This window comes from Lissotriton vulgaris, chromosome 2_1 (genome assembly GCF_964263255.1).
Source record: "Lissotriton vulgaris chromosome 2_1, aLisVul1.2, whole genome shotgun sequence".
Classification (NCBI taxonomy): Eukaryota; Metazoa; Chordata; class Amphibia; order Caudata; family Salamandridae; genus Lissotriton; species Lissotriton vulgaris.
Window position 1 is genome coordinate 1,847,697,071 of NC_141687.1, and position 23,700 is coordinate 1,847,720,770.

Consider the following 23,700-nt stretch of genomic DNA (forward strand, 5'->3'; position numbering starts at 1 on the left):
CAGAAGTAGAAGTAAATAGTAGTCTAGAACATTTTGAGGATGCAAGTGACACTGATTGAACTTATTGATTAGGTGACACAAGGTTGAAGAAACTGTGTTAGGAGACACAAGGTCGAAGAAATTGTGTCAGCTGGAAAACACATTTTATTTATGACATAAGGTTGAAGAAAAGCTGTTAGAAGAAAAATTTGTAGAAAATAAGGTTATTTGTTAAAAAAAAAAAGAAGGGAGCATATTTAGTAATTTTTCAATTTTTTTTACATTTTTATTTTTAGCTGTTATTTAAGAAGTAAAGATGCCTTATATTAATGAAAATTCGAGATGCTCAATTCTCAAAAGATGTTGCAAATGAATTTTAGTTGTCATTTTTCCTTTTGGTGTAGATAAAGAGATGTATAAAGCTAACATGACAAGTAAAGTTGTGGCTAAGCTTGAGAAAACAGACAAGACTAATAGAATTATTGTACATAAACCAGAGATCCATCAAGATAGATCTATTGGAGATTTTTCTAGTAATACCTTTTCAAGACTTTTATCTGAGTATGTTAAGGTAATGGATGGAAAAGATTGCTATGTCTGTGTGAAATTACCTTCTTCTGTGTCTGAAGGAGTGAATTATAATATGCTTCCTCTTACTTATGGTATAACATGTAGTGTAATAGCTAGTTTATTTTATAAAACTGGTCGCATGGAATATTATTATTCCAATTATGACGAAATTTTTGCAAATTTAAAGGTTGTAGATAACTTGAATGAAGTGAAACCTGCTAAACAGATGAGGGAATTTTTCCTAACGACTAATGAACTTACTTATGAGTATGCTTATAGAAACAATTTAACATGTAAATTGAGAACAGAAGAGAACTCATTCTTAAATATGGTTCAGGAGCGAAGAGCAATATACAAGCGAAATGAAATGTTGAAAACTACTAAGTCACATTTTTGGCAGATAGAGGATGAAAAACTCTATAGTAAAAATGAGAATGTCGCAATTCACATAGATAAACCTGTTGGTGGAAAATTTTGTATAAGAAGAGACAATATGTTATATGATAATTACTTTGTAGGTGCAAGTCAAGTGAAGATACTTATCGTATTATAGGGGGTTGGGGATTTAACCAAATGACTGCTGAGCTGATTCCTGACCTGTGCTGGAAATTGCTAAATCCCATGGTTCATGACGAGCTGAGCTCGTCATAAGCACACAACCAGTGTACTGCATGACGAGCTGAGCTCGTCATGATCAGCGAAGGGGTTAAAGGAGGCAAAGCTTCAATTTTTCCTGGAATTTATTTCATTTGTAGGAATAAAGCTTATTACAGCCTCCCGGACCACTGGTACGGGACTTGTTATGTAGGTTTAGTTTTTCCCAAAAAATTTCATGTAGATAGAAATGCTGAAGGTTCATTTGAAATTAGCAAACATGTGAACAGATTTAGGAGAGAAAGCTTTTCAGAAATCCTGGGATACATATTTGGTGCACTAATACCTATGCTAGGAATTACCCTGAATGCAGGTAAAATTAGAAAAATATCTACAATTGTTGACAGATTGTCAACAGATACTGCAAGTGGATTTCAATTAGTGAACACTGAACTTGTTGCCATGAGAACCATGGTAATGCAGGATCGTCTTGCATTAGACATCCTGTTAGCAAAAGAAGGTGGAGTTTGTGGAATCTTACATGTTCAACATTGCTGCACATACATACCTGACAAGAGTCAGAATATAGAAATGTATATAAAAAACATTACTGAATTACATGAGGAGGTAGAACCCTTAAAAGATGAGAGTTTTTCAGAACGATTAGGCAATGAATCCAAAATTTAGAAATACTAATATTAAGAAAGTCCAAAACATGTTTCAGATCGTCTCCCACTCGGAACCACGCTGCAGGAGCGACGATATTCCCAACCCTCTATCCCTACACAGACTGCAGCACCCAATTAAGATAACACTGAATGCTACAGCCAGCGCCAGGAGAGGGGGCAGGATAGAAAAGAACCCGTCCTGTGGAAGAGGAAGACTTCAGAGGACCCCGTACGTCTCCAGTTCATACAGCTCTCTAGGAGTACAGAGAGAAACACACCCTGCAGAGGAGAGATAAACAGAAAGAATACACATGAGAATTCACACCCCCCTTCACTCTCTCTATGCACATCCAGGGTGGCTAAACCAGAACAACCCCTCTCGTCTTACCCGCTGAAGGTGTCAGTATCGCCATACAGGAGACGTCGCGCCTCTTCTTTAGTATTGAAGTCGTCTAGAGTTAACTCCACTCTAGTATAGCTTCCGGGATTCTTTATACACCGAAGGGGAAAAAGTCTTCCGACATAAAAAACCCCTTCCGTCTTAGATGTTGCGATTGTAAACAAAACGTCCCGCTTCCCAATAACCCGAAAAGTCAATGGCCACCAAAAACAAAGGAAACGAAAACCCGCCAACTAGCAGCTGGTTCGTTAAAGAAAACCAAATAACACAAAAGGATATCGAGAGTGCTCCAAAGTCCGGAATCCAATGCACTGGCGTTTAAAAATGTCCGCACGCAGCCGCGTACAAACTCCAATGCCGATATCAGGTAATTTACCCAACAAAGTTCGTACTCCCAATCCAGATACAGGGGGTATCCTTTACTGAGCGAAGCCTCGCTCAGTACACAAAGTATCTCCCAGTATACCAACACGAACACAGCAGTTAAATCCTCGTAACTCGATCACCAGAGAAGACAACGTGACCGGTAACTAAACCAAGCACTGACTGCCCGGTTTCGTGTCCTTAAATACGATCACATGGGTCAAGAGGGAGGGGTGAGATCGACAGCATGTGCACAGAGAGAGGACTGGACGCAACCCGTTCTAAATCCCAACAACATGTTCATGGGTTGAAAATTTATAACATTTTGGGTATTGTTTGGTGATTAAGAAATCACCAGATGAGGGAGTTGATGGAGCAAGGTAAAGAACAAAATTTTGATCAAACTTGCAAGTTAATCTCTCCTAACAAAAATAATTAGTTTAACAAGCTTGTGGTGACATTATTAATCAACTTAGTTTAAAAGATGCATTCACGATTACACACGCGGGACTAATATGCTTTTTGTTGCATACGCAAATAAAAGTAATACACTAACCTTGTCTATTGTCTTTGTCAGTATTAAATGCGGCAGTTTAATTTAATGGCATGTGCTTATTTTATGTCATTTGTGATAAAAGCTCTTGGAGTTCCAGTCATTCGAAAAGGATTGGTAAGTATAGTGCTGCATATTCGTGCTTTGCCAGGTAACATAATTAACCCTGTTAATTAGCAAAGTGGGAGGGTAACAGAATGGGTCTCAATTCTTTAATTAATTGATGTCTTGTGTTTGTTTAATAATAGTTTCTGGAGTAAGGCCTAAGAATTGATGCGAAAATATGGCTGACAGAGCTGCTGACACGAAAGCTTGTCCAGAGTGATTTCCTGCACATGCGCAGCTGTGAAGAATTTTGCTGCAGCAAGCTTGTTATGAAACAGAGAGCAACTTCTTTGTCTTGTTGTACGTGTTCACGGAGGCCAGCCAAGGACAATTAATGTGATATGTTTGCCAAGGCTAGGAAACAAGCGTCCTAAGCTCAAGTAAAAGTATCGTTTTTGACGAAATTGAGGATATGGAAATGAAAAACAATGGGCCTTATATGAAGCCTGGATTTTGGACAAAAGTTGAATGACTTAATCATGAACTGACACCGAACAGCCAATGAAAAGCACGGATTCCTATGAAAGAATGTAAAATGTAGAACGTTTAGCTAGAGAGAAAGGTATAAATTATGACATTTTGCGCACGTAAGGACAGCAGAGTTTAATTGATTTATTCTTTTTTAGGTAAAGAGAGATTTAGACAGGGAAAATAGATTCAGGGAATGGAAACTGTTATTTTACTAATTCTTCATGTTTCTGAGCTTACTTTGAAATGTCAGTTCTAATTTTCATTTCCTTAATAAAATTCTGCTAATCTATTTGCTTATGAAATAAAGATATTCTAACGTAAAATGCTCTTTATTTATGAAATAAAATAATTAAAAATTAGATTCAAAAAGACAAGCTGGTCTTGTTTATTCGTGGTCTAGTTTCCATTAGTTGATCCATCAACCATTAGTGGTTTGATTTAGTTAATAAGTGTTTCAAATATATGACAATGGAAAATAAAACTGCAGTTGTAAATATAGTGTACATAATATGTGAATAGATTTAAAATCAAACCACAAAAGTTTTCTCATTGGTGTTATGGGCCTGTATAAGTGTTTGAAGATGTATGGTGAGTATTGAGGTGATAAATAGTCTCTGTGAGACAGTTTTTCAAACGGAGCACTGGATCACAAGCAACAACATAGGGTAGGTAGGGCCGGTGGTTACGGCAAGCAACAACACGGTGCCGGGAGAGCGATGGCAGCAAGCAACAACAAGGGGGAGAGAGGGCAAGCATGGGCATCCGCAGAAATTTTTCCAGGAAGGGCGAATCTGGCAAACGAAGGGGCGTGGCTAATGTTAATCGATAGGGGCGGGGCTAAAAAGGCAGGCAATCAGGATCAGGTAATGCTCAGGCCAAGCTGAGAAAAAGAGTGGTGAATTCTGCATTTGAAACTGGACAACAATTAGAGCACACTAATGAACCCTAATATTACCCCCCTGACCCTTAAAACTCATACATTCCCTGATCCCTAATATTAGCCTCCTTGCACCCCAAAACCCATAACCCATACCTGCCCTGACCCCTAGAATTGTCCCCCTGGCACCCTGAAACCCTTAGTCGCCCTGAACCCTAAAATGTCCCCCCTTGCAACCCCAAACCATACCCACCCTGAACCCTAAAATGACCCCCTTGGTACCTCAAAACCCATACCCATCCTGAACCCTAAAATGACCCCTGCCCACCAAAAACACATACCCGCCCTGTACCCTAACATTACCCCGGGCACCCCAAAACTCATACCCACCTTGATCCCTAAAATTATCACTGTCACCCCAAAACCCATACCCACCCTGAACCCTAAAATTACCCCACTGGCATCCCAAAAGCTGAACGCTACGGAGTAGATTTACAAGCCACTTTTGCGTCACTTTTAACACAGGAAAAAAGACGCAAAAGTGGCCCAAGGGGCTTGTATATCTGCCCCTACAAGCTTACACTACATTTGCATCTTCGGAGGGGACTGTCCTCCTTGACGTTTCCATGAATGTAAGTCTAAAACACCGTAACCTAGATATCCAGCCAGTAGGTAATGCTGGGGATGCTGTAGAATGCATTAAAGTTACTGGAACTTACTTAAAAACTTAAAAACTGCTGCTGCTCTTCTGATACTATTCAGTGGAGTTGGGCTGATCAGCAGCACTGTCGTCCTGGCATCCAGCCCCTCCCGAAGGTCTCACTTTCTAGATAGATGTGGGTCAAATGTCTCCTGAATTCTCCTTGCCTGGGCCTCCTCTGTTTATTCATCAGTGCCTTTGGATGCAAATGGAGACAGATCCATTGCCCTGTTCACCATTTATCCGGTGAGCAGCGCCATGGATGTATATTCCATACAAGTGCACAGACAGCAGGGTGAAAGGGATGGCAGTGCAGGTGACGCTTTTCCTTTGTAAAGTAATTCCTGCTGGTGTCATAGCCCAGGGTGTGCTGTCTGTGCACTAGTATGGAATACACATCTATACAAGTGCACAGACAGCAATCCCTGGGCTATGATGCCAGCAGAAATTCCTATTCAAAAGAAAAGTGTCACCTGCACTTGCCATCCCTTTCCCCCTGCTATGCACATCTTCCCACTCCCACCCCATGACCAGGCAGCTAGAAGTGGTGATTTGCCATTTTGAGGGGTGTGAATGTTATAAGAATGTGTGTGTCTGTCTGAGACAGCTTCCTGGCACAGCACACACACACAGCCGCACCCGAATACTTCATACAAGTCTTTAAAAGACCATTTACTTGGTAATGAGGCTTTGTTGTGTTTTCTCCCCTACTTAGAGCCCCTGCATCTCCACTCAGCACATGGCTTTGGCTGGATGAATTAGCCCCCCTCTCCCGAAATTTGAGGGAGACGAGTTGACGTGAGGTTTAAGAGAGGGGTGAACGAGGGGTTGAAGACACAGAGTGGTGACCGTCATGGGACAGACATTTAATGCAGTTTCCTTTTCAAATGGGTTTATTGTACAAATCTAATTTGACTGACTCGCAGACAGCAAATGCTGCTGCCTTTCCATGGCGGCTGAAAGATTTTTTCTGGAATTTGGGTCGACGAGCTGATAGGGTTCTTTTCTTCCTTCGTGTGGTGGTGATGAGTGGGTTTCAGGGCACCTGCACTTGTCGCCTATGTCATTGGTAGCCCCCTGCTTCCATCTAAATGCTTAGGATCACCGCGCCCCACCCCTACCCCCACCCCCCAACCACCGGCACCTGGAGGGTCACCATGATGTCTAGGGTGACCAACTGCCATGGGTGCAAATTCAGGTCAGTGAGTGTAAAAAGTCAGGACAGAGGGTCATAATTCAGGACAAAAGGTAAGGTTTACAGACACATCAGAGAAGGTTGCGCAATAGTATATGAGTAAGTAAATAGACAACCACTAAAGTACAAGTGAAAATAAGTTTATATTAGGTTGAGACAATTGTGCACTTCATGGTTTGTCAGTATACGCATAGCTTTAAGCAAATGTGCAGGTCTTTTTGAGGTAACAAAACCGCCTCCACCTTTTCAGCTCCCAGAGAAAACACCTAATTCCCGGTCCGGACGTCTGGCCTCGGTACCACCCTTCAATGGCGCCCCTCATCATCACATAGACCCTATCTCATGTGGATTTCATTTCTTCTATAGTGCTACTCATCCCAAGTATGTGGGGCAGAGTTTTGGAGTGCGTTACAACACACACATATTATAAAGAGACAATCACTCATATAAATGGGAAAGTCAATGTATAGGAAATGTTGCTTACGATAATGGGGCTTACAATGTGTAATCATACTTTCATCCATCATTCAGTCTTTCACCATTCATTCTGTCCTTCCATCTGTGTGCCCAACAAAGTCCATATTTATCCATTTACAAACCTATACATCACGTTTCCTTCCATCCATCATTTCACTTATCTATCTCTCAATCCACCCTTTTACTCATCCATCATTCATCCACCCTTTCACCCTATCCATCCATACACTCATCCATCCACGCTTACACCCATCCATCCATTAACTCATCCATCCAGTTATTCACCCGTTCAGTCATCCATTTACCTACCCCCCTTCCTCTTTCAATTCCCCTTTCACTTAGCCATCCATCCTTTCATCCACCCACCCATCCATCTACTCATCCACTCATGAATCCATCCATTGAACCTATCAATCATCCATTCTTTCACTCATCCATCCACTCTTTCACTCCTTCACTCACCCATCCATGCTTTTGTTCATCAATCCGCCCTTTCACTCACTCATCCAGCCTTACATCCACCATTTCACTCATCCATCCATCCATTCACCCTTTCACTTATCAATTTATCAATCCACCCTTTCACTTATCAATTAATCAATCCATCAATCATTTCACTCATCCATCCACCCATTCACTCGTCCGTCATCCACCCTTTTACCCATCCATCCATCCATCCATCCATCCATCATTTCACTCATCTATCCAGCCATCCATCCACCCATCCCTTCACTTACTTACTCACATTAATTATGAGACCTATCAAGAACTCCACCCTCGCTGTAGTTCCTAAAGCAAGGGGTGGGATGGAGCAGGGTTCACTATGCCCCTGCACATAGGCAATCTGAAAAAGTGGAAGGCATGAGTCATGCATGATGCACAGTGCCTTGACGTGGGGCGACTGTGATATGGTGGTGTTTCCAAAGCTTTAAGTGGGATGAAAAAACTAGGGGGTCTCTCCAAAAGGGTGTTTGATGTAATAAAATGTGTGGCTTAAAACACATAAGCTAAAAATCTGTGCTTAATATAATGTGCTGCCCGACTGGTATCTTTGTTGCTTCTGTCATTGCATCCAGATATATAATACAACAAGTAACGTTACACTTGAAACAAGAAACGTTACACCTACAACAAGCCAGAACTATTGGCTTTGTCTATGGTTGTTAGTTGCATAAAATAAAAAAGTAGCAACCATGGCTACTGTACTATAACTAAAATCCTTTCCTTTCAACTTCTTTCACCGCCTTCCTTTGCCTAACTAGATTCTCACCTAGCAGCATAATGGGCGTTTTTGCACTTCCATGTGACAGAATGCCCTGCCCTGGACTGAGGCTGTAGGAGGCCACCACATGCTGCGCCAGCCAAGACTGACCCATTGTCATTCTGTATGTGGCAATCAGCCCCACACAGAATGATAATGGGTGGGGTGGGGCTGCTCTTGTGCTCTGGGGAGTGCGAGTCAGCCCCATCAGGGGGCTGAGGCCTTTTGTAGGGGAACAGCTCTGTTCCCTGCAATACCCATGATGTCCTGCCTGAGGATGAGCCCCGGCGTCAGGCCTCTCTCCGGAATGGATTTCTGCACATGGGCGTGCGCAGGGGGGCAAGGAGAGGCGCTCGAAAGTGGGGGGGGCAAGCACCCCTCCTTGCACCCCCCTCCGGACGCCCATGAGGGCAAGTGGGGGCAAACAACAAAATATGGCAACATCACATGTGGGGATGTGTGGGGGAAACAACAACACGGAGGAGCGAGGAGGGAGCAGGAGGAAGGGAGGGCAGGTGGGGCAAGCAACAGTATGCACAACGGATCAAAAACAATAAGGGCAAGGTAGTGGGGGAGAAGTACACTATAGAGCCAGCTAAAAAACGGACACACTCTGGTAAAGTGCTTAGTCAAAAAGAAAACAAGCATTGGCATAGCCAATGGGTCTTGCTTTTGGGACCTTATATGTATTTAGTTATGCAGCACAATATCCTTGGTGCAACAGCATCAACCGTTGCATGGCTAAACACTTATAAGGTGCCAAAGGCGAGACCTATTGGCTATGCCGATGCTTGTTTTCCTTAGATTTTGATCCGTAAAATCTGGAGACGTTACAATATTTTGCAACACAAAATCTTTAAGTACAACACAACATACGGAATACTGTCTAGCTGTTTGCTGACCGACGAGGTAATGGAACAAACAAGGACTGTACTTTAGTTTCTTCCTCGGGGCTAGGTGGTTTTATTTGGATCAGATATCTGGAAAAATCTGGTTTTAAAGTCTGGATTTTCTAAACTGTGATGCATTGTTGAACGTTTGAGCTATGTATTTTAGGAATTTCAAGTCGAGTTTGAGAGAAAGAAAGGTTATCTTCCCATCAGAGGCACAGGGAGCTTCTCTAAAGTTCTAGGATCATCACCCTCCATGAGATGAAAATAGTTGTCTTTTCTTCATCAATAGATGTGTTTATATGCAGGACCAAGAAATCTGCTTTATGTAGGAAGGGTGTGTCTTGATCCTTCCTTCAGACGGTTCTTTGGCCTAAATTCTCCTCCTCAAGTATTCACGAAGGTTCTTGCAGTGATGACAGCCCACCTTCAGGTGATCTGCTTACTTTTCTATTTGGATGACTGTCTGATCAAAGTGTGTTCTCGAACTGACTCTCATGAGTGACTGTCTAGTTTGCAACACCCTTATTTCGATTTGTTTTTTTTGTTTAGTTGAAACTATTACTTCAGTGTCCTTCAGTTTATAGCTGTGATAAATCTTTCATTTCCAACTCCGAGAGGTGTATATCCCTGAATTGAGCATTGCTAAATATGTTTATCCAATAATCCTGTGACTTTGGTCTTTCTTTAGGCAACAATGTAAATTAAGCCAACATTTTTTGGAAGTTCGTCTCAATTTCATGGCTTTAGAGCATTTGAACCTACACCGAGGGGGTCATGCTCATCCAGTCAGAGAAAATGTAGCATTGGTGCTGATACCCATCCCAATGGCAGACATATATAGAGCAGCAACATGGCTGCTCTGAATGCTTTTTGCAAGCATTGCACTGTTAGTGCATAATTTGTAATAAATTAACTGCTTGCAACTTCTTTGCTTATAGCCTCTTAATGCAGATGCTGTCTTTATCCCCCAGGGCCCTTACTTATCATTCGGTGTGCTACTTTATTGTCTTTCTGAAGAAATGAAGTGAATGTAGAGGTTGGTAATGCAAGGGTAAGGAGTAGTGGCTAAAGAGATGCTGTCACAAGAAGGCATCCAAAATTCTTTAAAGTGACAGTACTTTCTGCAGAACGTTTATCAAGCCCTGTCCGCCAGCCAGACAATTCTACACCTATTCTGAAGATAGGGAGAAGAACTGCTAAGTGCACCAGTATCGTCCTGAAGGATTGGACTGCTTCTTGGATAAATGTCTTTGTGTAAAAGTTACTAAAATACAGTCTGCTTTTCTTATGTGCCTGCCTGCAAAGAGCAGGCATTTTGGAATAAGTTTTTTTTTTTTTTAATATATTTTTATTGCAGAATTAGATACAAGATTACTCAATAGACCAACCAGTACACTTGCAGCATCCTGACAGGTAACATTACAGAAACGTATTGCACAGTCAATTAGCCCACATCCCGGAGGCTGGGCGGCGCTTCAATTCCCGTTCCCCGGTCGATGCCTCAGTGTGTGCCCTCTCGGGGCGTCAGGTCGGTTATGTCGTATAGTATCTGCTTTTACCCCTCAACACCCTCCCCCCCTCCCGCACCGTCGATCCCCAGATTGCATCTTTGTTCGCTCCCATCAATTCCTGTTCACCTCCTTCCGGGCCCATCTAGATCTAATAGAGTGCTCCGCGGTGCCGAACTAGGTGCCCAACAAACAACCCCCCTCCCCCCCCCCAACTGCTGCTAATGCGGGCAACCACAATCCGTCCCAGCGCTGAGGTACGCCACCTATCAGCATCCACATACCAACATTCGACCCACATGGAATACTCTCCCCTCTCTACTCTCCCTCTGCATCGTCAGTCATGTAGTCCCGCAACGCTTGAACCACTAACTCCCAGGACCTTGCCAGCTCCAGGCATTTCTCGTTGCCCATCCTAGTAGCCTGACGCATCCTGATCACACTCTCGCACCCCGACCACTTCAACAGCTCATTCCTCCACCTCCTCACAGACGGGCCTTCTTTAGACTTCCAATGCCAAGTGATTTCGCGTTGTGCCAGCATGATCCCCAAATCAATAAATTTGCTCGTTATTTTAGTCTTCCTAGTATGCGGGAACCAAAGGAGCAGGCACGCCGCCATATCAAAGTCTACCTCCCTATCAGTGACAGCATTCAGGAGTTCCCCCACTTCCGGCCAATAGTCCCCCAATTTCGGGCACCCCCACAGTAGGTGATCTAGATCTACTTCCGGTGCCACGCACCGCGGGCACACGGCGTCAAGCACCTGGAAGTGCCGTCTCAACCTTTCCGGGGTCAAGTACGCCCTATGGACAATGAAAAAATGCACCTGCTGAAATCGCGCGTTCCTCGTTCCCTTCCTGGTCCTACGCAACACTTGGCTCCAGATGGTATCCGGTATGGGTTTGCCTATACTGACCTCCCACCGCGACTTTAGCGCCAGCAAGGGATCCAGTCCCTCATTCAACAGTCTGGAATGGAGACAAGTCACTGCTTTAACGGTGCCCGCTGCCATTACCACGTATTGGCATGCCATGGTCACCTCTGGCTCTGTCAGTCCGCCCCCCCAATACCGCTGCATCGCAGCCACCACCGCCGCGTGCAGTAGGAAGGTTCCGTCTGGTAAACCAAATTGCTCCTGTAACACCTGATACGGGATCAACACCCCATCAATATAAAGGTCTCCCACCATCTGCAAGCCCAGCTCCTCCCACATCAACAATTGGGACCAATCGCCCCCATGGGGTAGCGCAATCAGCATTCCCAGCGGTATCTCCGGCGCATATGGCCGGCCTTTTCCTGCTCTCTTCAAACTCCTATTCCAACACAATTTAAGCGTCTTTTCCTCCATCGTGAGGTCCCTCACGTCCAGTTTCTGCTGCATAATGATATAGGACAAAACATGTGTCTGGATGCCAATCCCCCGGTCGTGGTCAGGACCCCGGAATTCTCTGGCCACATTCTGCGTTAATACTTGGAGTTGCGCGGCCAAATAATATAATTCAAAGTCGGGGACGGCCATCCCCCCTTCGAACTTGGGCCTAGTCAGAGTATTCAGTGCTACCCTGCGCCGTCCGTGGCCCCAGAGGAAGCCGGTCAACAATGTCTTCAGGTCTCTAAAGAGCTTCTGCGGAATCCATACCGGTAGCGTTCGAAAATAATAAAGTAGCCGCGGGAGTGCCACCATCTTCAACAGTGCCACCCGACCCAACACGGACAATGGGAGGGAGGCCCAAAAGTCCATGCAACCCTTCAGCGCACGAATACAGCGCTCCACGTTCCCCTCCAAGAGATCCGTGGCCTCATGGTAGATTCGCACCCCTAAGTAGGTGAAACAGGAGGGTTCCCACACCACTTCTCTGGTAAGTTGTGGGCAGAGCGTACTCTTCCGCAGCGGGAATATACAGGTCTTGGTCCAGTTCACCCTGAGGCCTGACAGCCACCCGAATCTACCCAGCATGTCTACCGCCCCCTCTAGAGCTCGCCCAGGGTCCGCCAGGTACAACAACAGATCATCGGCGTATAGCGATATGTAGTGCGACTCAGGCCCCTGCGCTATCCCGTTGTACACAGCGCCAGAACGTGCCTGAGCTGCCAACGGCTCCATTGCCAAGGCAAATAGCAGAGGAGACAGCGAACAGCCCTGTCGCGTTCCCCTACAGACCGGATAAGCCGTAGACACTATGGGTCCCAATCGCACCCGCGCCCTCGCTGACGAATAAAGCACCCTCGTCCAACTCCGGAATCCCTCTCCAACCCCAAACTTCAACAGCACTCCATCCAAGTAGTCCCATTCTAGGCTATCGAACGCCTTTTCGATATCAACTGCTAAAATCACTGGATCCCTGATTGACGTTGCAGCACCATCCATGACTCGGACCAAACGACGAATATTCATCGAGGTGTTCCTAGTTGGGATGAATCCCGCTTGATCCCTATGTACCAGGGTGGTCATCCGCGGCAGGAGCCTGGTATGCAGGATGCAACTCAAGATCTTATAGTCCACCGTCAGCATTGACAACGGGCGGTAAGAGGTCCCTTCCCGGCTTCAACAGCGGGACCACCAGTGCCTCCCTCATGGTAAGCACCCCGCCTGTTTCGCCTCCGCGTATACTGTCAACAGTCTAGGCGCCAATATATCCACGAATTTGGCATAGAATTCTATCGGTAACCCGTCCACCCCTGGTGTTTTATTCCGCCCCATGTGTTTAATTGCCCCCCTTATCTCGGCCAAAGTGATGGGGCCCCCCAGGTCCTTCGCCTCCTCGATATCTATTGTCGGTAAGGGGATCGGGTCTAGATATTCACCTATCTCTGAGGTCTCGGCCTCCAGGTGGCATTCGTACAATCCTGTATAGTAGGACTGGAAGTGCGCCAGTACCGCTGATTGAGAATAAACTACCTCACCATCCTCGTGTCTTATACTCATGACCGGGTACCCCCTAGGTCCTGGGTCAGCTAGCTTGGCAAGCAGCGTGCCCACTTTATCCCGCTCCTCATGCACCTTAACAACATACAACTTGTAATCATAGCACCGCAGTCTTTCCGTCTCAGTCGCCACTGCCTCTTTGGCCTGCATCAGTTGCTCCTGTAACTCTGGCCGCTCAGGTCTTCTCAGCTCCAATCCCCTCAACGCCTCTTCCGCTTTCGCAAGGTCACTCAAAACAGTCTTTCTCGCATTTGAAAACCTACCCATGCATACCCCTCTCACTACTACTTTCATCGCATCCCATTCAATCGACCTAGTCGTGGCTTAGCCTCCATTTTCTGCAAAATAGCAGTCAATACCCTGTTGAACCGTGTCACTAAACACCGGGTCCTCCAATGTATCCGGGCGCAGTCGCCATGATGGAACTGCCGATCTCACCTGTTGCCACTGCATGGAGATCAACAGGGGATTATGATCTGAAATGGTCCTAGTCAGGTATTCAGAATGAGTCACTGCACTCACCAAGGAGCCCCCACATAACACCGAGTCTAGCCTGACATGTAGGTCGTGCAGCGTGGAAAAATAAGAATAATCTCTGAGCTCAGGATGTTGTGCCCTCCACACATCTACCTAACCCCACCTTTCCTGCCACTCCCTCCTTTGGGTTGCTAGGCGGCGTACCGGGGAGTCTACTGGTGGCGGGTGAGACCTATCTAATAGCACATCAGAGATGGAATTAAAATCCCCTGCCAGTAAGATAGGGCCCACTAAAAAATAAGCCAGCGAGCGTGATAAACCCTCAAAGAAATGAGCTTGATCGGCATTGGGGGCATATATGTTACACAGCACCACCTCCCTACCATAGAGACGTCCTTCCACCACCACATATCTACCCTCGGGATCCACCCGCTGACTCGTAACTTGAAATGGCGTGCCCGCCCGTATCCATATCAACACCCCTCTGGCGAATGATGAGTATGTCGTGCCAAAGACCTGACCCCGCCACCTCTTCTGTAAAGCCCCACACTCCTTCTTAGTCAGGTGAGTTTCCTGAAGCATTGCAATCTGAACGCCCCTCCAAACTAAGTAGGCATGCACCTTATGACGTTTCACCATCGTACGAATACCTCGAACATTCCATGTAACACATTTCAAGTTAGGTAACGTCCCCATGAAGAGCTTTCCGAGACAGTGGTATTAGCCACCAATTGACCCCCGCATTGCAGCAATTGTACACCCCCTCCAAAACATTCCCCAGAACTCCCCAAACCCCCCTCCCCAGGACAGGACCTAATAACCCAGCTTCAGCCCCGTTCCAAACCTGTAACACCCCACACATCCTACTAACCTGTGGTCGACACCACAGAAGGCCTTAAGGGCCCTAAGAGGGCTATGGAGCACCAAACCAGGGCGGCAGAGCTACCACCCCGCGCCCACAGTCCCAAACTGCTCATACAGCCCCATACCTGGCAGGCCAATAGAGACCTGGAGAGTCCGTGCCGACAGGCACCCCGGAATTGTTCATTAATCACAGGCCTCACTCATTAAACAAGCCATCCGCAGTCTGTGGCGTGACCGCCGGCCCCTTCGCACCCCCCACATCAGAGTCGTCCCCTCCGGTCTTCTCTTCCTCTTCCTCCGAACCCGATCCTCCAGACGCTTTCTCCTGCTGCGACCCTGTAATGGTTGCTGTAGCCAACAACGCACCCCTCCTGTCGGCCGGTATTTGCGTGTCTTGCTCGGCCCTCTTAAGCTTATTCCGGGAGCGGATGCGCTGTGATTTTCTGAGCCGGACTGGCTTCTGCTGATCCCTGCTGTTTCTGTGTGCACGGTCCGTCCCCGCACGATAACGTTCAAGCCACGACCATGCCTCGTCGGGAGTTTGAAAGAAGTGGGTCCTGTCATCAAGGATCACTCTCAGCTTAGCAGGGAAGAGCAAAGAATATTGGATCCCCTCTCCCTCAACTCCTTCTTCACCGAAAAGAAGGACGCTCTACTCTTCTGAACCTCCTGCGTGTAATCCGGGAAGATCGTGACATTGTTATTGTCCACCAGGAAGGGACCCTGGGATCTTGCCCTCTGAATTAACAGATCACGGTCCTTATAATGCAGCAGTTTGACCACCATCGGCCGAGGTGGTCGACCTTCCAGGGGCGGTTTGGCAGGCACTCTATGCGCTCTTTCCAGGGAGAAGAAGGGGGATAGACCTTCCGGTGCCACAACTGTTCTGAACCAGTCCTCCATATACGACACCGCATCACCCTTCTCAATTTTCTCCGGAAGCCCCATCACTCGCACGTTGTTCCTCCGGTTCCGACTTTCCGCATCCTCCGCCCTTCGCTCCAGGAGCACCAGACGGCCAATAATGTCCGTCAGTTTATGTTCCGCGGTGACCACCGCAGGTTTCAGTTCCTGAAGCAGTTGTTCATTCGATTTCACTCTATCAGAGAGCTTAGCGTGATCTGCAATCAGTAGGCCCAGCCCCGTCGCCACCTGTGCAATGTCCTGATGCAGCATTTCCTTTGTAGCAGCGATCGCCTCTAGTATGGCGTCAAGGCGCTGGTTCAGCCGCAGTTCTTGCGGCGTGGTCTCCAGTGTGGGCTGAGCACCGCCACCTTGAGCCAAGGCAATCCCGCCAACTTGCCCCTGTGGCGCAGCGAAGCCAGCCTCCAGCGCGGCCATCTTGACTATGAAAAATGCACCACTCGGGCCTCCTCTAGCTAATACCGTTCACCGTGGCGACTCCACTGTCCGCTCCGCGCCAGGCCCCCCCGGCGCCATTCGGTGGTATACGATAATGGGGCCAGCAAGCACCTTCACAGAGCCAGCCTCTCGTAGTACACTCTCGGTTCCCCCTCTGCGCACAGCCGCCTACCTCTGATCCATGGCTGTAGACTGCGTAGCGCCACCAGCACTCACATGTCGCCTCTAGAGACCGCAAGGGTCAGGGCAACAGCACAGTGCGCACTTCCAAAGGGAGCAGACAGGAGTAGTTCAGGGCCAATCGTGCCCACTGCGCAATCCAGCGCCCCACCGCGTGTTTTGCTCTGTTCACTGTCCCCCGCTTCTCCAGCCCAATGCCTCAGGACCTCCAGCCTGGCGGACCCCGCCGCCGTTTGCCAATCGCACCGAGCAGTCCCAACACCGGCCGCCCCCTGGGGGCATTCAGGGTCCGTAGAAGATCGAGCCCGAGCCCAAAGGGGTGGCCGCCTTTCAGTCAGTGGCTTCTGCTGTCCTTCTCAGCTCTCTGCAGCCGGGAGAGCAAGCACCACTATTTCCGCCGATCCCGCCAGCCAGCCCAGCTCCAGCCGTTCCGCCGGCGAGCAGCCCCACAGATTATTAGCGCCGTCGCCTGGGAGGGGAGCAGTCAGATGCCAGGTCTGTGTGCCAGTGATCGGGGGAGGGGGAGGGGCACCGCTCTCACCAGCCCCCAGCCGCGGGGTGCTCCCGCTGTTTCTGGATCAGCTCCCACGGTCCCCCGCCTCAGACCTCTGCTCCGCTCAGTCCGTCCCGCAGCTTCCAGCACGTCTGCCTCCCCCAGGAGCGCTTCTTCTATCGCTCCCGGGTCGCCAGCGCCGCCATCTTGCCTTTGTCTTCAGGTCGGGTCTACGAGGCTCCGATGTCCGGCAACGTTCGTCCACCAGGGTCCAGAAGGAATCCGGACTCTCCCGTACGGGTCAGCGACCCCCCACGACACCGAATCACGCCTCCAGGGGCACCGAGGGCAGGTTTTTTCAGGATGAAAGCGGGACTCAGCGCGGAGCAACTCGCTCACGCAGCCATCCCGTCGGCGCTTAAGCCACGCCCCGCATTTTGGAATAAGTTAGAACTGGTAACACATCTTAAACGTTGGTATATTTGTTAATTAAGAAGACCTGGCATGGGTGGGGTCTGCAGGGCGAGACCCCTTACCCATCAAAATGCACCCACGAGGGCAGGAAGGAGAAATGTGTTAAGAAGCAGAAATCGGTGGAACGAGGAGCCTCAAATTAGATCAATAATACGCTTTTTATCGATTTATATTAGGAGTAAAGATGAGAATAGGAAAGATGGGGGAGGGAGCGAGGGAAAGTGGATTCAGAGAAGGGAGAGGGGGCAATGGGACCGGAGAGGGGCAAGGGTAGAGGAGAGAAGCCAGGGGATGAGAGATGGGAATATGGGGAGCGAGGAACGACTGTGGGGGAGAGAGGGACACACACAGAGTGGATTCGAGGGGTGCAGAAACACGGAGCTGCAGGAAAGACCCAGAAACAAAGAATAGAAGGAGAGACACAAAGAAACAATAGGAAAACTGGAAAAGAGTGGGCAATAGAGAGCAAGAAACAGAAGGAAACAAAGAGGAAGAAAGAGTGAAGAATATTAGAGAGGACCACGTGGCGGGCAGGGTTCTGGGTGGAGGTGGTTGTAGAGAGAGGCAGACAGAATTAAGAAATCGAGTGCCAGGCATATCCCGCCTAAAGCGCCTAGAAACGCCTGCAAGGGGTACATCAAGTACCAGCCCTGCTGCTCACACTCAATTATCAAGGCGCAATTGGTAGCATTCCCTCTGGTTCTGACACTAAAATGGGGAGAAGGAGTCCAACCTAACCACATTATTTCTGAGACGGGTCAACGGTTGTGTGCTAAATGTCACAATGTGGTATTTTATTGCAGAGTACTTTGTGTGAGGGGCAGACTGCAGCACAACTGAGCGTGCCTGAAAACCAACTTAACAGACTACTTCAGATTTTACGGACACAGGCACCGTACCGAGTACTACCTATAAAGGTGTTTATAAGATTAACAAAGGTGCGTGTTTAAAGTACACTCTGGCATTTAGCAAAAGTCCAAAGGTTATACCAGACAACTGAGTAGAATGTGCACATGGAACCTTTGTTGTTAGGAGTTATGCTATTGGAGCAATATGGGTTGTGTAATAGATCCTAAACTTCTGATTTATGTTGGAAAATCTATAAATAAAGGTTTAAAAAAATGAGGGTGCTGTGATGGGCCCCATCTAGGAGGGGGTGATGCACCATTATCAGCGGCTCAAGAGCTGCACTGAACATGCACACATAAGAGGAGGCAGCAGGGCTTGGTCTGGAGTCTGCATGTATTTGGAGTCATGGAAAGGAACGTCTATCAACCCCCACCATGGCACCGCCCCACATGCAAATTGCCACCACAGGACTATAGCTGTGAGACATGAGGGGCTGCCCAGCCACAGCTGTACCCGGAAGCACACTTGAGGTCAGGGAAGGAATGCTGGGTTCAAAACTTGGCTGCCTGGCAAAGAATGCTTGTTTTTAACAACCGGAGAATTAAGAGACTACTCCAGAATCACAAGATGGCGAGTCGGGCCGGGATTCAAACCTGAGTTCCCATTTCCAAACTTAGCAATTCAAGCCATTCAGCCACACCTAGACGCCTTTGTATTTAGCAAAGAAGGTGAAAAACATGGATGCAGGGCTCTAAAGTGAATGATGAAATACTTTTATATCCCAATGAAAAAAAAGCCGCGCTGCCTTGATAACATGTTGCGATGGTTGTCCTGGAGGAACCGTGCAGCATTGGCTTTCCCATTATCCCTATCGAAAACAAGCATTGGCGGCGTGGAATTGAAATCAGGCGCACGCGCCTCAAGTAAAAAAAAAAGAGCATGCAAGTGGCGCACAACAGAAGTGAAATTTATGCGCTCCAGATGGCGCTTGATGCTGCGCACGTGCTCGCACGCGTGCTGGCAAGCTTGAGGCCACACAGAAAGTGTGTGGTCGCATTTTAAAATGCCCACTCACTAAAAGTCTCCCCAGAACAGGGCATGCGCTGGCTCAGGCGAGACCGAAAAAACTGGTGCCTAAAAAAATGAACAGTGATTACACAAGTAATGTATCCATGCTCCAGGCGAGGGACAAACATGTACTGTCTAGGGGAGACTGACAAAAGGAAAATCAGGTTGCTTTTGGTGCCATTAGTTTGGGTTCTAAAAGTCCTGTGATCTGAACTTCATGAAGACTAAGTTGCAATGTTACCGTAGTTTGTGTACATGATAGCATGATGTTATTGCTGTATTAAAGTCAAGAATTGTGGGGTCAGTGGGCCACTGATCCCATCCTCGTATGCACACTGTAGTTCCTCTATGAATTACAGAGGTTTCAGAGACTTTCGGTGATGATTGCAATTTAAGGTTTATTCATAAACTTCTTTGATTAGGATCATTGACATTCTTCATTTGCACAATGCGATACCATCCTTATGTACATCCAATGCATTTCGGGGTAATCGTACACCCCTTCATCAGGGAAAGGACACTGTAATCAAAAACATAAGTATCATAAATAATATCCCTATGGGGCGTGGGTTCAACATAAATGAACACATCAATAAAAACATAACCTGAATCAGGTAGGATATCAGCGGTAGTGAAAAAGGTGATGATAGTTTATGGGGTTCACCTTAATGTAACCCAAACGATCCCGTGTAAAAAAATATCACATGCAAGGTCGGCGGAGCTATGCTTACGTGTATCACTTTAATCAATTGCGCATGGTCCTGTGAATCAAAACGTAGGGAGAAGTGCATTAGTGATCGGTTGATGGTGCGCAGGGTTTAACAGCGTTAGCGTGATTCCCGGTGTTTCTAAGGTCGGACTAACCTGTGTGTTGTTAGTAGGTTCCTCCTTTCGTGAACGCTGGTTCGGGCGGAAACGCCATTGACCGCGTTTCGTATTATTAAAAGGACGCGATCACGTGTACTATCCGGAAGAGGATGGGAGTGTTCCCAAATGTTAAAGGGACAGTGTGGTATTAACGTTAGTTCGAGTGAGATCTAAAACGCGGTGCGGGTTGGAAATTAGTGTTGTGGTAATGGGACTGGTGGATAGGAAGATCGAGTGTGGGGTGATATAACCAGATACAAGTCAGAAACTGTGATAATAGGAAGTGGAATGCTCAGGTAGAACAATCATGTGCATTATAAACCAAAACAATTTGAGGGTATCCAAAAGGTAAAATAAGATGAAAAATTAGTAAGTGATCCTTAAATTACGCAGGAATTACTAACTCAGTCCGTGGGCAACTTTAAAGATAACAAGAGAGTTCAATTCTTTCATTAAGCCCAAGTGGCTTCTGTGTGGACAGTCTTTGGATCCATACATTTTCTCTTTGGAGGAGAAATTTAGTGTTGTCTCTGCCCTCCTGTTTGACGATTGTTTCCAATATGGTAAATTTTAGTTGGGAAATGTTGTGTTTCTCTTCATGAAAATGAACTGCTAGTGCTGATTTGGTACTCTTCAGACGAATGTTGGATTTGTGTTCTGTAAGTCTGGTTTTGATTTTTCGTTCTGTCTTCCCGATGTATAGTTTTCCACTATATTTCTCCTCCAAAGAGAAAATGTATGGATCCAAAGACTGTCCACACAGAAGCCACTTGGGCTTAATGAAAGAATTGAACTCTCTTGTTATCTTTAAAGTTGCCCACGGACTGAGTTAGTAATTCCTGCGTAATTTAAGGATCACTTACTAATTTTTCATCTTATTTTACCTTTTGGATACCCTCAAATTGTTTTGGTTTATAATGCACATGATTGTTCTACCTGAGCATTCCACTTCCTATTATCACAGTTTCTGACTTGTATCTGGTTATATCACCCCACACTCGATCTTCCTATCCACCAGTCCCATTACCACAACACTAATTTCCAACCCGCACCGCGTTTTAGATCTCACTCGAACTAACGTTAATACCACACTGTCCCTTTAACATTTGGGAACACTCCCATCCTCTTCCGGATAGTACACGTGATCGCGTCCTTTTAATAATACGAAACCCGGTCAATGGCGTTTCCGCCCGAACCAGCGTTCACGAAAGGAGGAACCTACTAACAACACACAGGTTAGTCCGACCTTAGAAACACCGGGAATCACGCTAACGCTGTTAAACCCTGCGCACCATCAACCGATCACTAATGCACTTCTCCCTACGTTTTGATTCACAGGACCATGCGCAATTGATTAAAGTGATACACGTAAGCATAGCTCCGCCGACCTTGCATGTGATATTTTTTTACACGGGATCGTTTGGGTTACATTAAGGTGAACCCCATAAACTATCATCACCTTTTTCACTACCGCTGATATCCTACCTGATTCAGGTTATGTTTTTATTGATGTGTTCATTTATATTGAACCCACGCCCCATAGGGATATTATTTATGATACTTATGTTTTTGATTACAGTGTCCTTTCCCTGATGAAGGGGTGTACGATTACCCCGAAATGCATTGGATGTACATAAGGATGGTATCGCATTGTGCAAATGAAGAATGTCAATGATCCTAATTAAAGAAGTTTATGAATAAACCTTAAATTGCAATCATCACCGAAAGTCTCTGAAACCTCTGTAATTCACAGAGGAACTACAGTGTGCATACGAGGATGGGATCAGTGGCCCACTGACCCCACAATTCTTGACTGTTACATTAGATGTCGAGGGACGCCTGACATCACTTGTATAGCACCTTAAAACCGAAGGAAAACCTTTTCCTAAAACCGCTGTGTGCCAGCCCTACCTATATATTGCTGCATTAAAGCCATTCCACTGTTTGTTGTAAAAGTATATTATCAGATAGTTTGGCAGTTTTTGTTCTAGGATTACTTGGTCAACATGGTCAAAGGCTGGAGAACAGTGGTGGCTCCTCCGCTAAGGAGAATTATTATTATTATATTATTATTCTGAGTTTTGTATAGCGCCTGGTTACCGATAGGCATCCCAGCGCTTATCAGAACATAACACTACTAAAAGAATGCAGGGATTAAACGGAGAACAAAAAAGTTTTTAAAAGTTTACGAAACCTGAGAAGGAGAAGGAGAAGGAGCGTTGCCCCTCTGCCAGCGGAGTAGTGTAAAAAAAAAAGAAGATAATAACAGAAGTTATTTCTGTAATTATTATTATTCTTTGGGCCAGATTGCATGGGGCTAGGGTCCTGTGACGTACAGGAGGAGGAGTGGTTGCTGTACACTCCAAAGTGCTCATGACTGCTTGGACGGCCCACTCGGTCCACCCCAAGCAGTAATGCGCACTTTGCATGTTCCTCACCAGGTTGCATTGCACAGCCTGGTGGGAAACATGCGAACTGACTCCCCCACATCCCCTCTGAGCGCCCAGCTATGGGGCTCAGACCAATCACAATGCTGCATACAGTGTTGTGATTGGTCAGGGGATGGAGCCTGGGAGCTTCCTGGTTCCAGAGGGACAACGCAACAGAGGAGAGGCGGCTGCGGACTCGGCTTGAATGTGGGGAATGGTGACGGGTGCGTATTTTGCCCTTTGTTCATATTGTTGCTGAATCAATAACCTGAAGATGTGTCTGAAACCTACCTGGCCTCCTCAGTGGTGTAACGTTCGTGTTTATATTTTTGTTGATCTCGGAATGTGGCATGCACATTATAATTTTGCAGGCAGAGGGGTGTTGCTCCAAGTGTCCCCAAACCTCAGGTTAGAAAGTGGTTTATTCTGAGGGTCAGGCGCCTCGAGTTAAAAAATCAACAGGCATAGCCACACTTGGGCCGTTTTACACTAGACAACCACCAGTGTGCCTGGCTCCTTACTACAATGGGTTCACACATTGCGCATAGCGTCCCAGTGGGGCCTAATCATGTGGCCACTCGGGGACACATCAACTGGAAACAAGGACCGTCGCTCCCACTCTTGCATCACCTGCCCATAGTGCTGGATAACGCAGTCCCTCTACTCCGCTCCCGATCCTGCCAGCATGAGCCCTCCGATGTCTGTGGTGCATGGTGCTGCCCTGCCCATGCCACCTACCTCCCAACAGCTGACACAATGGTGGCCTCCTCTACTGCACTGCCCGCTGCCCTTACATCCTGCAACTCGTACTCGCTGAGCACAATTTTTGGCTTTAGTGCCCAGGGTCTGTATATCGTGCTTTCCACCCGAGCATCACATGGTTCCTCTTTCACACCCATCCAAGGAGCAGACATTTATAGAGGTGATCTCTACCTCGAGGTTGTGCACTGTTTTGGAGTCGGCCCCTCATCCTCCTATTGGTCATCTTGGCCCCTCCATGGATTCCTCCTGGTGGCAGATACTGGAGTCAACACTATTCCTGCATCTTCACCTCCCACAGCCACATCCAACAGCGGCCTATGGACAAGATGCTCC